At 32.5% G+C, this 17,595-nt stretch overlaps 1 protein-coding gene across 2 annotated transcripts in view; it reads right to left on the reverse strand.

Moving 5' to 3' along the window:
* LOC108905210 (protein N-terminal asparagine amidohydrolase) overlaps positions 1-17,302 on the reverse strand; it is a 41,963-nt gene extending 24,661 nt beyond the window's left edge. The window contains exon 1 of one of the 2 annotated variants that reach the window (XM_018708001.1): positions 17,167-17,302. The gene's annotated coding sequence lies outside the window, so the exon portion shown is untranslated. Of the gene's footprint in view, positions 1-3,983; positions 4,104-17,166 lie in introns of those variants that run through there. The other variant, XM_018708000.1, reaches the window with a different exon arrangement.
* Positions 17,303-17,595: the final 293 nt, after the last annotated feature.

A 17,595-nucleotide genomic window follows, 5' to 3' on the forward strand; every position in this document is an offset into this window, starting at 1 on the left:
TCCGACCATAAAATTGTTGAGATGGAAGTTCCGCAAGGATCTATACTGGGACTTACATCATCTTTCTAATAAATAAATGCGCTTGGTGGCACGGTATTTCACAAGATCTACTATTACGCTGATGATCATTCATTACTTTTATCTGACAAATCACTACATATTATAAAACAAAGTCCTCTGACGCGTCTGTCTGTCTGTCTGTCTGTCTGTCTGTCTGTGCAACTACTGCACCGATTTTCATGTTGTTTTCACCAATGGATAGAGTGGTTCTCGAGGAAGGTTTTAGTATATAATTTGTTAAGTTTTTGTATACATTAACGATATTTGTTGGAGGTGTCGGAAAAAAATAAGCAGTCTGGGAGCTTTCAACGAAAACGCTGCCTAAACCCTTTGAGATATAACAAATAATGTATGGTGGAATTGTGTATCTTATATAGGTCTACGGAAAATCCGCGATGGCATATGTCTATCTCTTAAGGAAAACATACTATATCAATTTTAATACTTTAAAAAATGGGCAATTATAAAGCGGTAATTGGAAAGCTATTTACACAAATACGGTATTAATCCTTATTATTTTAAATACGTTAGTTGGCTTGAGTATTTCATAAAGATTATTTTTTCCCTATACACCATGCAAATTAAATGAATACCTCAGGAGATATAGCAAAATCAAAATAATGCGCGACGAAATTAATTTCGTGTCGCCGTGATTCGACCGGTGACCCCGCGCCACGCGTCCGAGCCGGGGGGGGGGGAGGTGTCCGAAAGTTTATGTAGTGTATCAATGTATGGTGGAATTGTGTATCTTATATATGCCTACAGAAAAGTTCCCGATGGCATATGTCTATATGTTAAAGATAACATACTACCTATATCCATTTCAATACTTTAAAAAAGCGGTAATGTAAAACTTATTTACAGAAATACGGTATTAATCCTTATCATTTTAAATAAGTTAGAGGCTTTAAGCATTTCATGCACATTATTTTACTCTTTTACATCATATAATTTAAATGAATATCTTAGGAGTAATCGCAAAAAAATTACGGACGCGAGAATAAAATTCAAGCGTCTCGCTTCGCTTGATGCGATCGCCGACCCTCCCCCCGCACCGTCTTGCCTACTGTTTAGCTAATACGAACGATAACGCGCGCGTGATCCTTTAATAAAATGACTTAGAGCGAATGGAGGTGACGACTGACGACTGTGATTTTTTCTGGGTGTTGTTGGAAAGTTATAATTGCGTTCGATATTTTAAGGTCACATTTTTGTTTTGTATTTGTTGCCTTTAGGTAGTCGGAACATACATAGATACTTGCAAACATACTTTTATTTCATTGAGTTTTAATAATTTGTTTGTTTTTTTCTTATTGTGAATCATTTAAAACTTCATAGTCGCATTTTTGTTTCGTGTTTGTTTTCTTTAGGTAGTTAGATACCTAACTACTTAATTATTAATTAAAATTGATAGTCCTGAACATAGGTACTCTAATTTAATTCGTTTTGTTTTCACATTGTTGGTAGTTACCTATATTGTTTTAAATTTAAAGGTTTTGCATTTTTAGTTTTGAGTTCGTTTGTTGTCTTTAGGTATATAGATATATCGTGAATTATTTTAAAATTAATATTAGGGTCGCATTAGATGAAAGATGATTGATTTTTTGTTTGTTACGATTTAACTCAAATACTACTCAACTAATTTTACCGAAAGCTACATCTCCTCGGAGTAACATAGACTATTTTATATTTGCCCGTGCGAAGCCGGGGCGGGTTGCTAGTTAGGTATAAATTAAATATACGAGTACATCAAATATTTTGAATTATTAGTATTGTGCTGACAATCAAAAGTTAAAGATAAGCAAACGTCATTTAGTTCGTTTCCACGATTGGCAAAAAAGTTCTGGTCATTTGGGTGTGAAAATAAAATGGCAAATAATGGGATAGAAATAACTGAACCTCTTGGAACAAAAGTTTATTTAATTATTTTTTTTCACATGTGGCAAATTATTAAAACAAATAAAGAAAACTAAAACTATACCGCAAGTAAGTATCTTCATTTAATTAGAAAAAAATATATATACGCCAGCAATTGATAAGCTTTTATCTGAGTCTCGATTAAGATATGACCATTTATTTTTGGATCAGTCCTACTTCAATAGACGTTTGGGCCGAATGTACTTGAATATCAAAAAACATCCCTAACGAGTTACAGCCCATTAAAGTTGGAGTAGAAGAAAACTAAAAATACACGATCAATGCTAAGATATAGCATGTTTTGAAATGAATATAAGTAAAATGCACTGACGGTATGGGGGTAATACAAGGTAACCTCCCTTTGATTCACCCTGTATTCATTTATACTCTATATTTTGATGGCATACAATATCAGTGGACAAATAATTTGATTCTAAAAGTTTTTGTATTGACAGGATGAACATTAAATGAAAAAATTGGAGGGGATTCATCCCACTGCATGTAATATTGTTAATATTAAGCATTTTTTAAACCATCTTATTAAAACTACTGAAATGTGATATTGATAGTAGTGTTAATAATTAAGGGTATTGGTTCACTTAAAATAGTATACTTATTTACAAAAAAATTTAATTTAATTTGTAAAAAACAGACTAATTTTACTTTTAGTGAACAGACAGATATGTTGTTCAATTTAGGCGAATGTCATGGCAATTTGAGAGATGCTTTAGAAATAATGATAGTGGTCCGATATATCGATATATAAATTACAATAAAGAAATATAAGAAAAATTTCTCAACGCTTACAAGGTCTAACAGTCCATAGTGTGGCGAATCTTATGAGGGCAACCGTTAATGCTGTACCATATTCAAAAAATGCAAAAGTTACTTGCGTTTTGAAGAAGAATGTTGCAAATGTTGAACAGAAATCGCAATTTCTCTAATCTTGTATTGTTTACTCATGGAGCAACAACAACAAGAAGAAATGGTATTTTTAACACCCATAATATGTTTACCCGAAGTGATTAAAATTCTCAAGAACAATAGGTACGTACATATTCAGTTTGAATGTATGGATAGCACAGAACATGCCTTGTGGCACCCTCTATTATCGTCTGGGAGATTATCGCAGGTTTTTAAAAACAATTTAAACGACTTTCTTGATAAGGCCCCATAGGAAGTGTGGTTCTGCACGATTACTCTTTGATTGTACTCGGTGATTGCGCCAAAATTTTCCCACGTGGCCAAAATGCCACTGCTTAACCACCGCGTTCTCCTGATCTTAGTCCCCTGCCATTTTTATCTTTGGAGTCTTTAATTTTATTTACAAAATTAACTTTAATGCTATTAAGATGTAGATTTCCAATAGATGGATTTAGTAAACAAGAAAGAAATCAGTGACGTTTGTTTATATTTTAAAACAGTTTATTGTTATTGCAAAAGCTTGTAAATCTTTCTACAAATCAATGTAATCTGATATATTTCATACTGTCTTATGAATTTTTATATGTCACCCTACTACTTTCGAATACTGTAAACACTTTCCTATATCATTGATACATGGCTAATCGAGAGAGGGTCCAAATTAGATCCCTGTGGTACTTCTGAAGTTGCAGAATTGAATTTGATTTGAAATTATTTAAAATTTATGTAATAAATAATTAAAATCAGCTTTATTATACACCCACTTAGCAAATATTTGAAATTATTTTCCTTTTTGACGTTAATATAAATACACTATTTAATTGTGTGATATTTGCAATTAGATTATATAAAATAATTTCCACTTTTTCAAATGTTAACTTTCTATTATTTGTTACAGATATTTTAAATATTTGAGTTAATAACTGAATTTTGTAATGTAAGTACATATTAAAAAAATTGAAGATATATTTTAATGAATCAAGGATATTATGGCTATATATTTATAGGCATACAACTTTTTTAATTAGATTTCAGTAACCAGAGTTACTTTGATAAATTGTAGTACATTGGAAGGTACTTACCAGTAATTTGAGAATGTTAGACAGAAATAAACACTATAGATACTAAATTATAATGAAATTAAAACGGTTTAAAACTAATAAATGAAGTAATTCGCTGTTTTTAAACGGTCGTATCGAGGTCGGAATGAATAACAGACTGAGCAATAATTTCTCGATAGCTTATCGCATATTCCACATATATTTAAAAATATTTTATATTTGTAGACATTACTCTGAAATGAACAACTCTTCGATTCATAATCAAATAAATAGTCTATATAAATCTCGTAAACAATTTAATTCGGTTAATTTAAAAATTATTAAGCATTTTGAGTGGACGGATCTTATTGGACGAGACAAAGAATATTAGAAATTTTATTGAATGTAAAAAGGACAGGTAAATTGTTTATTAGTCCCAATTTCATGGATGCTGATGGTCAGCAATTGAGTTTCTTTTCACATAAACAATCATTCAAACAATTGATCGAGATCTAGGTCGAGCAAAGGTTCCAAAGCCATTAATTCTGTTTTAATTTTTTTGGCATATTGGCAGTGAGTATTCTTGTGGTGTGAATGTGTCGAAAAATTCATTGCACAACGGTTCTATGTCTGCATAACAAGAATCACACTAGGTTGTAATCATGGCTGCCTAACACGCGAACACCTACTACAACAGTTAAAATAAAATTATTCTAGAATATACTTCCAATGAATGGTATATACAGGCAGGTAAGAAAGAGTGGTAGGAAAGCCATTAAAACCCAATTTAGGAATTTCTAATTGTTAGGACATTTCTAGTACGAAGGAAGAGATAGATACCAAATTTCCTCCACTTGAGGTTCCAATAACAATGCAGTCGGCCTCCTACCAGGCCAGAAATCCTTGCTGCATCATGGGTAACCCAACGCACCGTGAACACCAGACGACGTTCCAGCGCAATACAAAATATCGCGGACCTTTCGAAATTTCCACGTATCTACCATAATGCATACAAGGTAAAGGACAACACGCGTACGAAGAAATCAAGAACGGCGAGCCACTGCGGCGAACGGAAGCCTCTCAGATGTTCACAATGATCATCGAGGCTTTCCCCCGTGACAACCGATACAAGATGGAGGAGATGAAAACTTCGTCGATCTTTCGAAATTTTCGCTAGACGGATCCATCTCAAAATCCACCCCACGACAGGCCTCCGGGTTTGTATTAACAATGACACTAAACCGGACTCCGTGACAGTAGTTTTGCCGGAATCCACTCCACTGGTGAACGAACGTGCGCCCGCGACATTCGCAGTTCTTCAGCCAGGGTGAGAGTTTGCACTCGTCATTCTAAAATAATTCGTATTCATACCACATTCTGTTCTATCAACCAGAATACAAATAAACGATTTCTGTCAACCTTATTTCTCGAGTTAGTTCTCTACAAAAAATACCCAAACCTCGAGCTCAAACGCTCTTAGCTCCACGCTGAAACAAGCTTTCCAAAAGAACCAAGTGCTATACAGGATGATACAAATCAAACATTTCCAAGTGTCCTAAATTGGAAAACTAAATCAGTGTAGTGCTCCAACGGCCGCATAGATCACAACATGTCCAACAGCAGATCGTGAAATCTCCACCTGAGTTCCTAGAACTCAGTACGTCAAGAGAGAAAGAAACGAGATGCTAGGGAACTATCCAGCCCCAAGCAAGCGTGCTGTTTTTCAAATTACAGCCACTCCATTATATTTTTTGGAAACTTTGAGGAGTTGTATCTTTTAAGGGGTGGGCATTTTACTAAGCTAATTTTTATGCAAAATGTGTTCCCGTTAGTTGTAGATTACCCAGCTCTATTAGAATAGACCAAATAACTTTTTTTAAAAGATAAATCTGTTATTTTTTTGACAATATTTGAAGTTCCGCTTAATAGATTCGCTAAAGCGATAACGGAGTAAAAGACAGCCACGAACGCTCTCAATATTTCAGATCACATAATAGAAGTATTAACTGCAGTAAGATTTCTTTGGCAAATACAGAAACGAGGAACCGATAACAATCTCAAACACCACAGTCGTGATAATAATTAGATAAATCTTGATAAATGTAAATTCAATTCGAAGCTTAGCCTTATAGAACGAGTTCCAGTAAGTAGTTCCCAGTCAACAAATTTATGTTCCTATTATGTACTTGGGTTTAACATAAATACGCACTTGACAAAGTTTCTTTCTGTCGTAAATATTAACTTACCTTAGTATGTGTAAGTAAATAAGAAACGACAAAGCGTACTATCGCCAGACCTCGTGTGAATTAGTTAAAAAGTAGATATTTACGCATTATCTCGAATTATGAATGCATTTATTCGTATACATTTATAGGAGCTTACAATAATCTTGAATTAAGTAAATAATCTCCTTTCGACTGATGTAAGGTTGTCCAAACTTATCTCTAAGAGTTTTCCAGAAAAATCAGGTTCTTTTCTAAAGTTCGAAAAAGTAGCTATGTAATAGCGTCAAGAAAGCCTTACAAAACCACTTTTCTCTCACATTTTATCAGGCCTGGAGCCGACAGTGTCAATATTTACTGGCATGTTTAAAAAGTGATTTAACAAACAGAAGTAAACCACTAACAACAACTAAAACAAAACCCAAAACGAAATAAACTGAAACTCGGAACACAATAAGGAGAAGAATACTTATGCCGCTGATTTACATCAATTGCTCGAAAGAATTCAATAATACAATAATATACAGGGTGTGCTATTTAAAATAACAAAGTTATGTAACGCCCACGCGAAATGGAACACCATGTGAACATAATTCCAGGCAACTTTTATTAAAACCATTTTTTTTTAATAAATTTTACAGTTGCAGAGTTACGGAAGAATCCCTCTTAGGAGGAACACCCTGTATATTGAAATATATGAGAAAATTACCTGTACATAATCATGTTTATACATATTTCAAGGCACGTGACAATGAACAATAAAATTTATTTAATACCGGGTAAAATATTTGCAATTTTAAAATTAAAAAGTGATACGAAATTCTAGAAATAAGGTAGTCTTGGTAATAAATTCCAGAAAAATAAAATTTTTATTAATATACGAAGGTCGTTTCAAAATTTTGCACACCGTTTTATGATTCAACATTTTTTTATTTCACATAGTGACTCTACCGGCCTTCAATGTAATCTCCATTCTTTTCAATAACAGTGGTACAATGTTTCGGCAGGTCTTGTATTCCCATCTGGAAGCCATCTTAGTTGATTTATCTGATTACCTTACTTACTGCACCAGAAGCTTTCTCAATGGTATAAAAACTTTTCCCTTGGAGCGGTTTCTTGAGTTCCAGAAACAAATCACAGTCTGGTGGGCTCATGTCAGAGTATAATAGGGTTAATGGTAAAGGATTTCCCATCCAAAATTCTCCAAAACCCTGCGTACGAGTGCGGCAATATGCGGTTGTGCATTATCATGCAGAATTAGCATTCCAGATATGAAAACGTTGGCCCTTCTTTGGCAAAATATTTCGCAGAAAGTCCATGTAGTATCGCCCTGTTATAGCAGTCTCTTGGGGCGCTCTATCTGTTGCTATCACTCCATTTTTGTTAAAAGCCATAATCATCATCAGTTTGGCTACGGCATTTTGTTGGCCGAGTCAGGATGTTTCAACTGGAAGAACTGATACTTCAATTCTGGCTCAAAATCTCGAATCCATGTTTCATCTATGGCAAGATCCTGTTTGAAGACTGATCTTGCTCAGTCCCGTAGAGTTAAAGCAATTGTGCGATTCTCTTGCGTTTCGCTCTTTGCTTTTAAGTCAGATGATGAGGCACCCATTTTGCAGCGACCTTTCTTTTCTGTAGTTTCTCGGTTATGATTCTGAAATATTTTGCTAATAATGACAGCGGAAATGTAGTCTGTTGTAGTCACTCCTTGGGTTGTCTTCAGTATTTGTCCTGCCTTCGCCGAAACGGGAGGCCCACCGTGACAGTGTGCGTCGATCCAATACTCTATCCCCACAAACTTCAACTAGAGCTTTGTGAATGTCCGAACGTGTTTTTCCTCGAAACCTCCATTACTCCATTTTAGAATTTCTTGCTTAACACAAATTAACATAACACTGAATCTACGTGGTGATAGATGAACGTTTGGTTCATAACTTTCATTTCACTGTTACAGATTCGTATGAGCTCTGAACTTTGGAAAATGTACTGCGTTTTCTAGCATCCATACAGCTTTGTTAACATACGAGTGAAATCTTGATGGTTTCAAACGACGATTATTTAAAAATTTAATTCAATTTGGTTATAAAACAACGAATAGATTTCCTTATAGGGAATATGTTAATATTTAATAAATTATCGAACAAAACAAATAACTGTTATATCCGGAATGGCTGGTCAAGAGTACTCCCGATACTCTTTCTTTATGGAAGATTGATTGTTAGTTGATGTGTAAACATCACGTTTAAAAATCATAAATAAATAATTAATACTTGACTATAGAAACTTTTTCTCGACGTGTCAGATTAGTATTGAAAAATGTTGTAACAATTTGTTGCGATAATAATAGCCCCCATTCAAAAAAGTTTCTCAGTATTCAGTTATTTGTTGTGAGAGTGATTTTGGTAATACTACTGTCAACAAATTACTAGAAATCGTCTATCAATTGCAAAAGAATCTTAGTTAAATCATTGTATGAATAAATTAGTACCACTAATTTAGCCAGCGTAAAAGTTATCGACAGTGTTAAAAAATGTAGTGTTTGTCCGATTTCTTTATACGGTTGAATGATAAATTAACATTAAAATGGCTCCTTATTATTCTCAGTATTTGGTGAATACCGTGTGTTCCCTAGCTTAAGGCACAATTTTTATTGAGAAAGGAAAAATATTCTTGACTATCGTTTAGAGAAAAACATTGAAAAATTCAACTGTTTCATAAATATGTATATCCGAGTGTATGTTCTCTCGCACTGTCGTCAAATTGGTTCTATTTGATCAGAATTTAGACAATTCTATAGTTTCAAAGACATCCTATCCCCACGATTATCATTATTTGTTAAGAAACGACTTAAAATGTTGGTATTTTCCAGCAAAGTTTTTCATTTTAGCCTTTTACATACACCTTGGGAAACACTAGAAATTGTTATTCCTCTAAACAGTAATTGAATTGGAAATATTTCCTTAATACATTTGCATTATTTTCATTGTTTAATAATACGGACTGATCGACTTCCTGCATGTGGTAATGGATTGTTTTGCAAGCGTATACAGCGAGTATTCAACAATTCTCGGTTATAGGCGGAATACATTATCTTTTCAAATAGTATACTCATTGTCAAATACCGCAGCTACATTTACATTGCTCACAAAAGGTAAATTATTGCTGTGGAATACCAAGGAATGGAATAATATTTCGTGACTTAATATTGCACTGCTTCTACAATTTATGTTAACTCTTACAGGGTACTTACGTATGAATGGAGAATGTGAGACGGTTGAAGCAGTTCAGCTAAATAGGATGAGTAGATTTTTAAGTCATATTTTTTCCGGAATAGATGATGCCTTAATTCCGTCCAATTGTTTCCAAAGTAAATGAATGTGTTTACATTTCATTATAGTTTATAGGCGATTAAAAACTCCACTTACATACATTTTTGAGTGTCAGTTTATCAAAAGTTCAAAAATGTATCACAAATTAGTAGACATATTCTTAAAAAGAAAGTATCATTGTGTTGAGAATGAAAACACCCTCAAACATGTCATAACGTGCTTCTCTTCAAATATTTCTTTATTGGAACACTTTGATTTTTGTTACTTCTATAATTTGAGAGCTCTTCTATCTTCATCTTTCTACATCTTTGATAACTGATTTGCGATCGGTAACAACCCGTTTGCAGGTCAAGCATGGCCCAAATTGCAAGCAAAAGTTTAAATGCAGAAACACAGATCAGGTGTTGCACGTGTTGTGTAAACAAAGTATATTTTAAAATGACGTATTGAATGTTTTTACGACACAGCACACACAATTACACACACTTGGTTAAAAATCCAAACAAGTATTTTGTGTATTTCTCTGTATTTTTTTTTATCTTTCATTGTTGGTTCCAGAACAACAGTAAGATTAATATAAAAGATACAAAAAGTTACAATCGCGTTCATTGACACAGGTGTTAAAACAATGATACTAGTGTCATTTGTAGTATCTCTAAAATCACTAACGTCATTTTTTGTTTTCTATTTTCACACATCATTGAACAAATGTATTCAAGCTAGTACACAGATATAAACATCAACCTTATTCGGGCGCTGGCCAAGTGCCACTGTCACCAAGAACAACCTCTCTTAGTTTGGGAATTCCGGGCCACATTATACAGGGTCGGAAAGTCCCCATGGTTCATCGGCCGTTACGTGAGAGCGATAAAGTAAGTCATAGAAATCCGTGCGATAGAGAAAGATAGCTATAATGAAGGCGTCTAATAGTCACCGCCCATTTCGCCCTTCTACCAATAAGATCCACTTCTTATTTGTGGAAGATATATTTTTAAATCTGAAAATAATAACCGTTTACAAAAATGCTTTCCTCTTCTCCGCATGTTGTTTTAAACCTCAAAAACGAATCATGTGTATTAATTTCCCGGTAGATGATAGATCGTATATATCGCTCAGCATAGTTTAAGACGCCTGTTTTAGAGTACGATTAGATACTTTACAGCCTATTTTTGTATGCTTCCATGTACAGATAACTTCCGAAATTGTGAAATCACAGATATTGAAACAAAGCTCAGTTGATTTCTTTAATAAAGTGGTTATTGATTTATTCGAAAGCTGTGACAAAACCACTTGTAATTATCGGGTATTGCCATATGGACAAAAATACAAATAATTCATTGTATTAGACACTTTAACTCCACATTTGATGTATCCGGTGCATACATTCAGTTTCCATATTACTAAATTCAATTCACATATACAACGGAGTCATTTTATTACAACTACACATTATAAAATCAGCGGACTTTCTCGTAGAGTGCGTGCAGGTTTTATTTTTGCCGGCATTTTCGTTTTGTATTTTATGTATTCAAGTATCGAGATCATCGTGCGGATAAACTGATCTCGGTACCTGATAATTATACTGTATTTACGATTTGAAGTTAACTATTTTATACGGGTAACGGTCTTAATAACTCACGATGGTATTGGAAAAAATAAATATTTCATGGAACGTTTTAGATATGCCTTCACGAGTTAAGAAATAGATCACAATAAAATATGTAATTCATATAAATCTAATTTATAGTGTGAGATTTCTACGAGTTTCGTTGCAAACGTTTGTAGTTTTTAACTTAAGCAAATATTTCACATAATATGGGGAGAATTTCCATCTTTGTGATAAATATATTCAAAGAATCCATAAAGTAGAATAATTCACAACTATATACAGTGTGTATCAGCCAAATGGAATAAATTCAATAATAAATAAATGGGGGCGTGTTCGAAAAATGCTCGGACACGTCGATTGGTATTTTTAGTTGCGCATTTTTTTCAACAAAAACTTTTTATACAAGGTGTGCCATACAACAGTGGTCAATACCAACTTTCTTATTTTAAATGCAACACTCTGTATGTTATTCAATTTTTGGATTCTTAAGAAAATTCTAGGCATATTTCATGTACAATGTCCTATACATATCTTCAACTGTTTCGGAAATATTAAGTGTTTTCAGATTTATTGCAAAAATTAACATTCAAAAAAAGAAAATTATTTGATTACGGGAATTCGCTACAACGTACTTAAATCTAACAAGTAATACTGTTTATTTATTGATAATGTAAAAAAAGCAAAAAAAAATGTCAATGTAGGAGATATTCAAAATGCTCGACGCCAACGTCTTGGCAACATCCTAATCTTAAATAGAAATTTGTTCTAACGTTACTCAACATCTCAGGCGTGACCGATCTAATCGCAAGCGTTATTCGTCTTCTTAAGTCAGCGAAGTCGAGGGGTTTAGTTTTGTATACAATACTTTTGACATATTCCCATAAGAAGAAGTCTAACGGTGTCAGATCAGGGGATTGTGGTGGCCATTCCATCGATCCGCCCCTTATTTTCAACCCTAAGGGGAAATGTTTTAAAGAGAAGTTATTTCCCTCTAAAAGATTAGCCCGAATATAAAGTGTTATTTCCCTCTAAAAGATTAGCCCGAATATAAAGTTTTCGTTCATTATATTGCAAAAGCGATTCCTGACAATTTTTCCGTAATTCGAGCGAAAACGTCCGTCACTAAAGTCACGTTTTTTAGTAAGCTTCTACAAAAAAAAACATAATTCCTGAAAACAAGTTGAATCAGGAACTAATAGGACCTTTATAGAAAATAAAAACAAATTTGGTGCAAACTTTACTTTGTGTTATGGTTATAGTTATTAGGAAGAGCAAAATATTAATAATACCTATCTAACATTTATTAGGAAGAAAGAGGCAACGAGTTAGACCTTATAATGAAAGTAATATCGGGCTCCTCATGTTATAAACGCCTGACATGTGCATGGTAATCAATTAAATACACGAAACTGCCTTCTGTATCAACTCATAAAGTGAATTCACGAACAATGCTGTCATCACTTAGAGGCTCATTCACCAGTGCTGAAGTTTATTATTGCGGTTTATTACATGTTGACTTAATTGTGTAGGTATTTAGGATTATTTTATCTGCCACTTAGGTATCTTGAATGAAAATTCAATTCATTCTAAGTAAAATGTGGATACAAAAGGATCTCTTTGTGGTAGCTGTTTTATCAAATTTGATGTCAGAATAGCAATAATATCAGATATTTCTTTAAATGTTAATGACCAATGAGATAAGTGCACGAACGAAAATAGGTATCTCATATTGAGCTGGAAGTGCTAGTTTTTCTGCTTTTATGCATATACAGTGTGCCCCGTTTTTCAGGTTAACACCTCTGGAAATGTGAGAAGGCTGTGAACTTTCCGCAAGCCAATTTTTTTACAAATAGGACCCTGGTGGGGGGTTATATTCTACTAATCGTTTATAGATATGACAAAATCCTGGAAAGTCCATAGCCTTCTCACATTTCCAGAGGTGTTAACCTGAAAAAACGAGGCACAGTGTATATACAATTTTATGTTTAATTCAAAATTAATAAATAAGTGAATTAAAAAGAAATAAATGCAAGGTGTATTTATTTGAAGCAGCGGAAATGCTACAACATAATTTTGAGGTCAGATTGGGTCATATAGATCTTAGTATAAATTTGCTTTATTTACAAGTTACATGGTGTTTAAACCTTTCATGATCGTCACAAATACGTGGATATCTCCAAAGATGTTTGACATAGATTTATGAAATTTGGACTGAGGACTAAATAAAAGTGAAAATTCACTCAATTTTGGTACAATTATATCAACCAATAGAGGCATTGTCATTAAAAATCAAAGAATTTAGGCATCACTTGCAATATTGTGCATCTGCTACACTTTATTTTATGATTAACTTATTTATTACGTTTTGTTTTTAATTTTAAGTGAAGACATATTATATGAATATTTAATATCCTGTTCTTGTTGGGTATTTAAATGTATTTCTAAGAAAAAATATACTTTTAATTTTATTCGAAAAACGAACCATTACTGTTATTTTTAATTTAAAATAAGCCTACTACACACAATTAAAATGTAATTATGAAAAGTATAAAAAGTCATTAGTAGGAATATTTAATATTCTAAAGGAGAGTAAAACCGCAAAAATTGAAAATTGCTATGCTGTAAAACAATGGTGTGAGTGAAAGCAATAAAGGTTCGGAGAGAATATAAACCAAGTCTGAGTAGAGTAAAAAGTTACTCAATAACAGTTAAATTTAAATCATACAGTAGAGTAGAACTCATTTCTAATACAATAGTTTCACTCAGTTGTACTCATACTACCTAATAGAGTGAAAATTTCACTCAATCAGGTGTGAATTGATACATTATTGAGTAAAATTGAGTGAAATTTGAATGAATTTTTTTACAGTCTATGCCAACATTGACTTTCGATAGTTACGCTGCATATAAAACTTTTGTATTTATAACAAAAATTCATATATTCTGTTTATTGTGAAATTTTCCATTTAATCTACCATGTTGCTTGCATTTATATTTAAGATATGACATACACTTTGCAGGTTTATATCTTACCCACACTCCAAACATGTCAGTAGATAACCATCTGACTAAATGGAGTAATCCAATGTTGGCATTAAAAAGAGAATTGGGTTTAAATTATTCGGAAGCAGCCAATACAAGGTTTTAGTTTTAGATTTGAATCAAATTTGACAAAAATTAAAAAAAAATTAGCATCTCAAGATGACTTTTCGTTATATATTTGCGTCCAAATATTTCAAATATGTTTTGAAGTAACTATGAGAGTAGTTTTGGCATCGATAAAATCAATGAGTATTAATTTTATATCCATAATTAAGTTAATATCCTTAACATATTTAAAAATAATTTATTAAGTTGTTTCTTCTTGAGACGTTAAAATTAGCAATAATTTGCATATATTATACGAAAATAGCACATATAAATGAATATATGTTAACGATGCATTAATTTATGTGTTTATTTTTTAAAATAGATTAAGTATAGGAAAATTGTGACAGAACATATTTAATTTTGTCATATCAAATATAAAATATTCTTGTCTGATTTTTTGTAATGCATCTGCAAAAATTCTATAAATGATGAAGCAATTTTTTGAAAAAACAATCACGTTTTTATTTTTAATTTTTCGACTTTTTAAAGCAACTGTAATAAATGGTAGGCATCCCCTATCTCCCTCCCAAATCTCAATACTTCAGCTTGGACAATGTAAAAAATATGCAATTTTGAATTAGGCTGTCGAAAAGCAACTTTTTTGACAATTGAAATATCTCGAAGACCATTAGAGAAAAATACAGGGAAGCTTGATAAAGTCCCTCTAAAATTACGCGTAGAATCCAAATATACAAAAATATACAGGGTGCTCCATTTAAAATAAGCAAGTAGATGGCGACTTCCGTATAACCGGAAGAGCTATTTTATCAAAAGAGAGCACCCCTTAACGGTCCATCAAAATTGAAATAGAAACAGTCTGAAATATTCTAATGGGCCGTCACCGTAAAATAGCCTGTAATTTTTCTTGCATGGCATCCTTGATTATCAGGACTAGTAAATAAACCAAAATATTGTGCAATAAAAGCAACTATGTGACATGTATTTTAAACGGAAAAAAGAGAGGATAAAAAAAGTCTGAAATTTCCTAAAACTTGTCTTCCATTTTTTTTAAGATAGATAATAAAATTTTCAAAAATTCCTTGTTAAATTTATTATGTTTCTCCAAGGAACCATAAAGTTAATATATATTTTTTTATTATCAAGTTTTAGCAAATGAGAACGTTAATTTTCATATTCCGAATCATAAATTTTATTACAGCTGAATAATAAAATGTATTAATGTGTGTATATGTTCAATAATATAGAGTTAAGGCATATATTTTTATTTTTTAATTTAATGTTTTTAAATAGACAAAAAAATTAAAGCAAATTAAAAATTGTACTGGAGCCATCTCTTGAAAGTACATACAGGGTGTATCACCAAGAGGGCTCAGTAGGATTATCTCAAAAAGTAATCAGAATTGAAATCTGAAAATTTGTATATAGGGGTTTATCAAAAAGGTCTATTCAATGAAAATAGTGCCAACTTTCTCGCACTTCCGGTTATACCGGAAGTAATCATCAACTCTGTTATTTCAAATGGAACACTGTGTATATTTATGCATTTTTAAATTCTACGGCAAATTCTAGACTAATTTCATATAAGGTGCTATAGGCCAAAATGTGACAGTTTTAAAGTTGTTATCAACTTTCGAAAAAAGGGATGCAAGTTATTTTTGAAAACAAAATAACTTCGACATTTAGCTTTATTTATTAATGAAAATTGGCGTGGATAATTTAAAAGCAATGGAATTTAACTAATTTATGTCAAATTTGCAAAAATTCATAGTGTTTAAAAACGTGTGGCCAATATTGTAATGTTGAAGTTGAATTTACTCAAAAATTTTAAATGGTACAACCTGTATATTATTGCATAAATTAAATTTACTTTAAAATTATACTAAGTTTCTTATACCCAAAGTCAACAGTTATTGTGTAAATTGGAAATTATCGATTACAACACAGAAAAATCTACGGTATGGTGGGTTTATTTAAAGCATCGTCTCTTTTTAATTTAATATGCTGAATCATTTGAAATTTTCGAGTAATTTCAACTTTAAAGTCGCAATATTGGCTACACGTTTTTAAACACTCTGTATGAATTTTTGAAATTTTGACATAAACCTGTTGAATCTCATTGTTTTTATATTATCCATGCCAAATTTCATAAATAAATAAAGCTAAATGTCGGAGTAATTCTGTTTTCAAAAATCACTTGCATCTCTCAATTTTTTTCGAAATTTGGTAATAACTTGAAAACTGTCACATTTTGGCCTATAGTACCTTATATGGAATTAGTCTAGAACTTACCGTAGAATTTAAAAATGCATAAATCTACAGAGTATTCCATTTGATGAGTCGATGATGACTTCCGGTATAATCGGAAGTGCGAGGAAGACGGCACTATTTTCACTGAATAGATCTTTTTGATAAATCCTTGTATACAAATTTTCAAATTTCAATTCTGACTACTTTTTGAGATAATCCTACTGGGCCCTCTTCATGATACACCCTCTATATTTTTAGTGTTGCGATAAATTTTAAAATAAACAAGAAATGTGACATTTAATATGATTTCGATGAGTACAGTGATTCTCTAAAAATGAAATATGAACCAGTTTTTAAACAATTACCCAAGAACAGCTGAAGATAAAGTTTGATGATGAAAAAAACAAATTTTCAAATTTCAATTCTGACTACTTTTTGAGCTAATCCTAGTGGGCCCTCTTAGTGATACACCCTGTATATTTTTAGTGTCGCGATAAATTTTAAAATAAACAGAAAATGTGACACTTGAAGATAAACTTTGATGAAAAAATTATGAACTTCATTAAAAAAATAATGACTATCACAACTACTTGGTTCTTCCTACGTCTGTAGTTTCTAAATCGAAAATTAAACAATTAAATCATGCCAAACGAAAAACACAAGATATGTTGACATCATTAAATAAAAAAATAATATATACTCACAAGGAATGCCAAGGTCTTAATACGGGTTGTGAATATTACAAACAAGCGAGGGTTGAGTACATTCTAAACCAACTGTTATCGGTATCCGCGTGTTCAGTTCCTTGCGGACCAGAAAAGCGAACTCGTCGGGACGAACGTCGTGAGGAAACTGAAGGTGGAAGGCATGAGCTTTTGCCAGCACATGGCATGGCCCAGTTGACAGCACGGCTTCTGAGGGCAGGAGTAATTTAACAGCGCTGGTCGTTAATATAAGCGTCTTCAAACTAAGGAGTCTAACGGTATTGGCAATTAGACCAGAAAGGACCAAATCCTATTCCTGCAGGATGGAGTTTTCCATACGATATTTAATGCAAATGGAAATGCGTTCTTTAGCAATTTGTTATCATTTTAGTAGACAAAAATAGTAACCATTTTTAGACATACTCGTAT

The sequence above is a fragment of the Anoplophora glabripennis genome, unplaced genomic scaffold (assembly GCF_000390285.2).
Source record: "Anoplophora glabripennis isolate ALB-LARVAE unplaced genomic scaffold, Agla_2.0 scaffold68, whole genome shotgun sequence".
Lineage (NCBI taxonomy): Eukaryota > Metazoa > Arthropoda > Insecta > Coleoptera > Cerambycidae > Anoplophora > Anoplophora glabripennis.